This window comes from Nanorana parkeri, unplaced genomic scaffold, assembly GCF_000935625.1.
Source record: "Nanorana parkeri isolate BGI_ZX_2015 unplaced genomic scaffold, ASM93562v1 scaffold67, whole genome shotgun sequence".
NCBI lineage: Eukaryota > Metazoa > Chordata > Amphibia > Anura > Dicroglossidae > Nanorana > Nanorana parkeri.
In genome coordinates this window covers 548,452-555,612 of record NW_017306335.1, presented here as the reverse complement: position 1 = coordinate 555,612, position 7,161 = coordinate 548,452, and the positions used below count along the sequence as shown (strand labels likewise).

Below are 7,161 nucleotides of genomic sequence, written 5' to 3'. Positions count from 1 at the left end.
ATGTAATACACATCACTTCTGCATTCACAGCCCGGACGGAGATCAGCAAGGAGCTGATCTCCCGTCCTCCTCCTCCTGACGCCCTCCGAGCCGGTCCCAGGATTCAAGATGGGGCAGCGGATCCCGGGATTCAAGAACGAGCACATATAGTCGACCGGCCGGCTATGGAGCCGCTGATCGCCTATATGTGAAACACCCGGTAACGGGTGTGTGCAATGGTCGGGTCTTTTCTGCCCGTGCGCGCGCGAGCAGAAAAACAATGCTGCAGTGCTGTCCGTCCGTTTTTTTACAACGGGTGGACGGCAAGTGGTTAAGTTCGTATTTAGAGCGTAGAGATAAGCTTAACGATTTTTAATATCGTCCTTTAATAAAAGAAACGGTGCAGAAAATATACAGAAACAGATTTATTAAAAGAGACACAATATATATACAACAGCAAAATAAAAGGGAATAAAAGAAGAATATTTAACAGTCCTGGAATTGTGAGTTCTGACAGAGTTCAGAGTCCAAGAAGCAAAGTGGAAGTCTGCAGGGCTCTTCTTCAAGCAGACTTCCAGCGGATAATGTCCAAACATTAAAGGGGAACTCTTCTGCAATGTTCAGACTTCTAGTTCCTCGATGATGTTTAAAACCAAGAGCCACTCTCGTTGCCAACACAGAGTATTTTATAAGCCCCTTTTGGAGGGTGTCCCAGAGCCAGCCCCTAGGCAGGGTTGGGCGGGCAAACGGGCAGAGGATGAACCTTTAGTTTACCTATCCCCGCCCAATTCCAAATTAATAAATGATAACTTGATTTTCAACCTCAGGTGTTATGACTTTTAGAGAGAATGCGAGGGTCACCGGGGTCACGGCATCTCCCGAGACCTGCTTGTTGATATAAATTGTCCACTCGTAATATATGGATGGCCTAGTGCCATGCCTTTAATTACGACAGCCATAAAAGGCTTAGCAGAGATATGTTGGAATGTGGAGGGACCTGTCAGTTGTAAATGAAGACCTGCAGGTGCTCTGACTGGGGAAACAAACAAATTCTATTCTGCAATATTCAGACTCAAATCCCCCATCATCGTCACAGTGATCACAAGGTACAGAGCCACTCTGATTAGTTCTGTACTTTTGGCCTGTGATCTGCGCTGTCTAATGAGACTTGATCACAGGAATTCACAATGCAATGGCCGCCCGTGATTCCACCGACCTGGGATTTCTTTACACAGGGTGGTTAACCAGTTGCCGTCCGCCCGTTGTAAAAAAAACGGACGAACGGCACTGCTGCATTGGCGGGTTGCCTACTCCAGACAGCATTTTTCTTTTGCTCGCGCGCTACCGGGTGTTTCACATATAGACGATCGGCGGCTCTATAGCCTATATGTGTCTAATATGTGCTTGTTTTTTCGCTGATGAAGCAGATGTCTGCTTCATCAGCTTCTTTTGGGGTCCACAGGTGACATTAGGGGTCCTAGAGACCCCTAATGTCTCCATAAAGAGGACCTGTCAGTGTGCCTTTGCTATTATATAGGGGGATTGTTATCCCCCTATGTAATAGCAATAACAATAAGTGCAAAAAAAATATATAAATAAAAAAAATAAAAGTCACATATAAAAAAAGTTTTTAAAAACCCCCCAAAATGTTTAACTCTCCCACATTTACGCACATATAAGCGTAAATATGCATCCGGTGCACCAGCGAGCGAAAACGACAGTTGCGCTACACACGTTACATATCGCCGCGAACGAGAGCAATAATTTTAAGGCCATCAATCACTGATAACATTAAACTGATGAGCGGTAAAAGCTTTTAAAGCGTCGTCTGTGGCCAACTTTGGGTATTATTGTTTTTTGAGGTTTCGCACGCAATTTTAAGGCTTGACATGTTTGGTGTCTTTTTACCCGACGTGACCCCGTCTTTTATATTTTACCAAAAAATTGGGTAATGATAACTGTTTTATCATTTAATATAGGGGAAACAGTTTTTTTTGTAAGATTTCAGTAATTTTTCCTCTAAGCTCTATCTGTCCCCAAAAAATGGTATAAAATTAATTTCAGTACAGCGTTGCATGACGGAATAAATGTCAGTCAAAGTACCGCAGCGCTGAATACGTAAAAATGGCCTGGATGGGAAGGGGGTTTAACACCGCGGCTGTCAACTGGTTAATGAACACATAACTACATTGTATATTTCTTTTCTTCTCTGCCTGGAGTTCCGCTTACAGGAAAGCTCATTAGAAAATACATTTCACCTCGATAAGTAATAATAAACAAACCCTTAAATAGCGGGGACTATAACCGGTTGGCTTTTACCAGGAGAAAGGGAAGATGTTTAGAAGAGAAATGGAAAAGTTTCAATTTTCCTTTTACCCTTTTATAAATATGTCCGCAAGTATCTTTCCTGTGGAAGGCCGGGCAGGAAATTGTCTGCAGACCAGATCAATGTCCACAGGCTGCCGCTAGACAGATGTCCCCGTATATCTGCTCTTTATATAAGGAGGACGCAGGATGTTGTAACGCTGTGCTTTGACATTATGGTGAAGATGGTGTTCAATATTTACAGCTTGTTTATAGAAATGAAGCGGCTTCACAAATACCCCTCACGCTCTAAAGAGGAAACATTTTTGTGTCGTTACTTGTCAATAAAAGCAATAAACACTCGGCCATTATTTATTTCTACTTTTTATACGGGATAAAGTGGCACTTTCAGTAATTTTACAAGTCTGCATGAAGAAATCGGTGCAATGCCACAATACACAGCAACCGCTCCACCTTTTATTATTAAAATGCTGCCATCCTGCTCCAGTCAGTGACTTTGCCTAGGCTGAGATGATGTCATCAGTGTGCTGCAGGCAGAAGAAAGCATTTCCACAGTCTCCCCTCTCCCCCAGTTTCCTCAGTCTCCTCTCCCCCAGTGATCAGATTGTTAGGGCCCATTCCCACTATATGCATTGCAAATTGCCTTGTCTGGCTGGAAAAAATGGCCAGTGCTGGGCACAGTTCACAAAGGACTGCATTGCAGTGGTGTGCACTGAAAGAATGTACTGCATGCAGTACTTTTTTTTTTTTTTTTCTTTTTTTCTTTTATGCGCACGGCTGCTGTGAGATGTAGCACAGCAGCTGGTGTGAATGGGGCCCTTACATTTTAACTTTGTAGCAAGTCACAAGGTGGAAAGCTGTAGCAAGGGCTCATCTGTTTCAGACATTTGGAAACGCAGCCAGGAATTGCACGGGCATTAGGGTTTACACGATTGTGTCATTTCTGTGCCGGCATCTCTGTCCAGTAAGTACATGGTCATCCTGGATGATACCTGAACAAAGGTGGCGCCTCTCCTCTAGACAGAAAAGGTGGATTACTGTGACCTCTGTGAGGGGTAATAAATAACATATCTGGCACCCAGGGCTCATCATTTATTAAACACACCTCCCTCATAATAAGTAAATATATATACAGTATATCTACAGTATCACACCAGATGGGGGTGTGACCAAATTGCACTAACACTAGTAGGGTCTTTCAGTATTGGATACTGGAACGCAGAGAGCATTCCAGTGACCGGCACACTGCTGCCACTCCACATCACACCGCTTGAAGGTGTTACACTGGCACATTACTTGCATACATGTACTTAACACTAAGAGGGCAATTTGTATTGTTATCTGAGAACCCCGGCTTGTGAGGCAGGAGAGAAATACACACACACACACACACACACACACTTGTTTCTCACATACTGAACGTTTGGTGCAATATAAGTGTCAGTTCCATGACGTTGTCCTGACCACCAGATTTTGCTCTGGGAGTTTGGATCTAATTAATGACACATTGAGCAGACACAGAGGAAGTTAACACTGCCTTCTGTCAGCCCATCACTTACAGCAACTTCCTGGATTCCCCGGGTGCTTTGCATCTGCTGCTTGATGTAATGCAATCTCCATTTCTCAAGATGACACGCCCCATCATGCATTGCTTCCAGCACGCAATGATGATGTTACATTGTTCAGGCGTTGAGTTGTAGTTGAGAAGGCAGGTTCTGCGAGAGTTGAGATACAAGGTAGTGCATAATCACAGGGCTGAGTGAAATTGAGTCAGTGTATTGAGGAAGTACATCCTATGGGCATCTTCAATAAATAAGTTTAGGTGTGGGATAAAACTTACGGAAATTCAGCATAAAAATACAGTTTTAGTTTTATTTTGTAAACATAGATCCCCTTTGAGCGGTAAGCCCACCCCACTCCACATGTGAGGTGCTCTCCTGGATTGTGGCCGCAGTAGATTTTGTAGAATTCCAGTTAATGGAAAATAAAGGTAAACTTGTTGCAAACTTTGGTGCTTCAGGGCCGGTGCGGACCTTGGCGATCCAGGACGCGCGTCTTGGGACCGCGCCGTCATGCACAATTGCACACAGTGATTGACGCGCAGCCCCATTGATTTTAATGGCGTTACATCCGCCAGGCAATCGCAGAAAAAAGGTACATGTACCATTTTTTTGAGACGCTTGACTGTTTTAGCTGCGATCTTGTTTGGTTGCACGGGTGGAATCGCGCGATCCGCCCGGCGAGACTGGGGTGCCATTAGAAAATAATGGCACCGCCAGCGCGTTTGGCGGTGGTGGGCAGTTGAATGTCACCAGCACACCACAACGATGATAACAAGGGGATCCTGTTTGGCCCCGAAAGCGCTTGCTACTGAGAGATTAGGGGACCTGTGTGGCCCCGAAAGCGATTGCTACTGAGAGACTAGGTGACCCTGTGTGGCCCCAAAAGCGCTTCTTACTGAGAGACTAGGGGACCCGGTGTGGCACCAAAATCGCTTGATACTGAGAGACTAGGGGACCCTGTGTGGCCCCCGAAAGCGCTTTGTACTGCGAGACTACATTCGTCATCAAATGAACACTGGATTGCTGTTATCATCGTTGTGGTGTGTTTGTGACATTCTTCAACTATCTACATGTGGCGGCGCCATCTGCAGTCATTCCGAGCACTCGCTTGTATTTCTACATGGGAATCCCGGCAAGGAGTGCAGCAAGGTTCCCTTTTTCTGGGTGGTGGTGGGCAACTCTGTGACCGCACGGTATCATGCACGATTGCCACGCCGTCACGGATCTCCCAGGTGTGAATCTGGCCTCAGTTTGAAAGAACAATGTCAAATCTTGCATTTGCTTTCTGAAATTATGGCATTGGATCTTCTGATTAGATATAAGAAGCAGCTGCCATATCTGTTGTATTTTGGATGCTGGTCACCCATTTATTTTGTGATCTCCCCAGTAGCCACAACTCTGCACTCCTCTGATCACTTAAACCTGCAGCATCTTTCACCCCGTGTGAACCTTGTGCTGTCTGCCTCCGAAGGCTCATTGTGTATTCTGTCTGTATCAAAAGGTGTTTAATGCCGCCATCACGTTTTCCTCCTCCTGCCCCGCCCTGCAAACAATGTTCCGAGGTGCCCGCATTGTCCTGAATCCCGGACAGCTGCTGGAAACCCAAAATTTATAGTTTCAGATCTGACCGCATAATAGAGGACGCTGACGAGCGTGAATTATGGCGCCTCGACACAAACAACATTGTGTTGCAGACCGTCACTTTCCCTGAAGTATGAGGCAATATGTTATTCCAATCTAGACTGCCTTGACATGAGAAAACGCTCTCACGTCTGGTCGCCCGGCTGCAGCCAACACAGCATATGTCATTGGTTGTTCATCCTAACCGGTCACGTCCGAAATGTTGGCGCAGCACGGACAAAATCTCTATGTGCATTGGTGGGCAAAATCTCCAGCGACCTTTTATTACAGGGTATCCGAAGCTCAAACTGAGTTTTTTAGTTTTGGATAGTGAAGGGGTTGAGTTGAAACCACTGTCGGGTGTTATTGTCTTTGCCCTCTATATTTGTCCTGATTAGTGATGGGCTCGGGCGTGTTTGCCCCACGCCGCAGCACCAATCACAGGCACAGGGACACTTCCCGATCTCTGCAGCTGCGGACCGGGATAATGTCTCAGTACCTGTGATTGGCGCTTCGGCATTGTCAGCTTCCTGGCAGGCTCGGCACGCGGAGCTGCGAACACGTCCGAGCCCATCACTAGTCCTGATGACCAATTGCAGGAAATCCATAATGTTGCAGTTGTCACTGGAAAACAGAACCCTAGAGGGGAAATCTTCCAGTGAAATCACCTTTTCCAGTGACCGCTGACTATACACTATACAATCTGATTGTACAACAGGGGTGGACAATTGAATATGGAATTCAGGAGCCAGTCTATATAATCCATGAGCCAGCAGGATTTTTTTTTAGCAGCTCTATTGACAACTAGAGAAAACCTCAAAAGTTAGACACCAGATGTAATTTCTAATAAACATTGGTGACCCAGTTCCTGGGATTTGTGCAGCCCTGTTATACATTCTCCATTAAAGGAGAACTATGGGGTCAGGGCTTTTCCCCAAAGTTCTCCTAAGGCTAACGGGAGGACACAAACAAGCGTCCTCCCGTCACCCAAAGCTCAGTATAAGCTCGCGGTATACTGAGACACCGCAGCCGGAACGGATCCCGACAATGCTGTCTGGATTAGGGCTGCAACAACTAATCGACATAATCGATTATAATCGATTATTGAAAAAGTTGTCAACTTTTTCAATAATCGATTAATCGGCTTCCGATCAGTTGGCCCTGTTCACGGCTCCACACACACGCTGCGCGCCGCACCTCCTCCCCAAATCACGCTCATCGCTGCCTGACCCGCCCACCCGCATCCACGCTTTACACGACGCACCTCCTTCCCGCCTCACGCTCACCGCCCGCCCACATCCACAGGGACGCGGGGAGATGTAGTAAGGAGGAGCAGGTGTGGGGGGATGACAGCCGTCGACAGACAGACCCGATCTCAGAAGCAAGTTGCTGGAAGTCTGCTCAGGTAAGCCTGCACTTTCCCCCACATGGTGCTCTATAATGTATTGCTGGGATTTGTATTCCTCTATAGCTGATGGTACATTGTGCTGTATATTATACATAGGAATACAAATCCCAGCAATACATTATAAACTGTATGTATAATGTACTATTGCTGGGATTTGTTGTACTCCTCTATAGCTGGTGCTATACTGCGCTGTATAGAGGACTACAAATCCCAGCAATAATACATTATACAGCACCATGCGGAATTCCACCAGCTATAGAGGAGCAC

At 46.0% G+C, this 7,161-nt stretch overlaps 1 protein-coding gene across 1 annotated transcript in view; it reads left to right on the top strand.

Annotated features, from left to right (window-relative positions):
* The window catches only part of ERC1 (ELKS/RAB6-interacting/CAST family member 1), a 210,556-nt gene that overhangs the window by 64,151 nt on the left and 139,244 nt on the right, over positions 1–7,161 (top strand). The gene's annotated exons all lie outside the window — the stretch shown is intronic.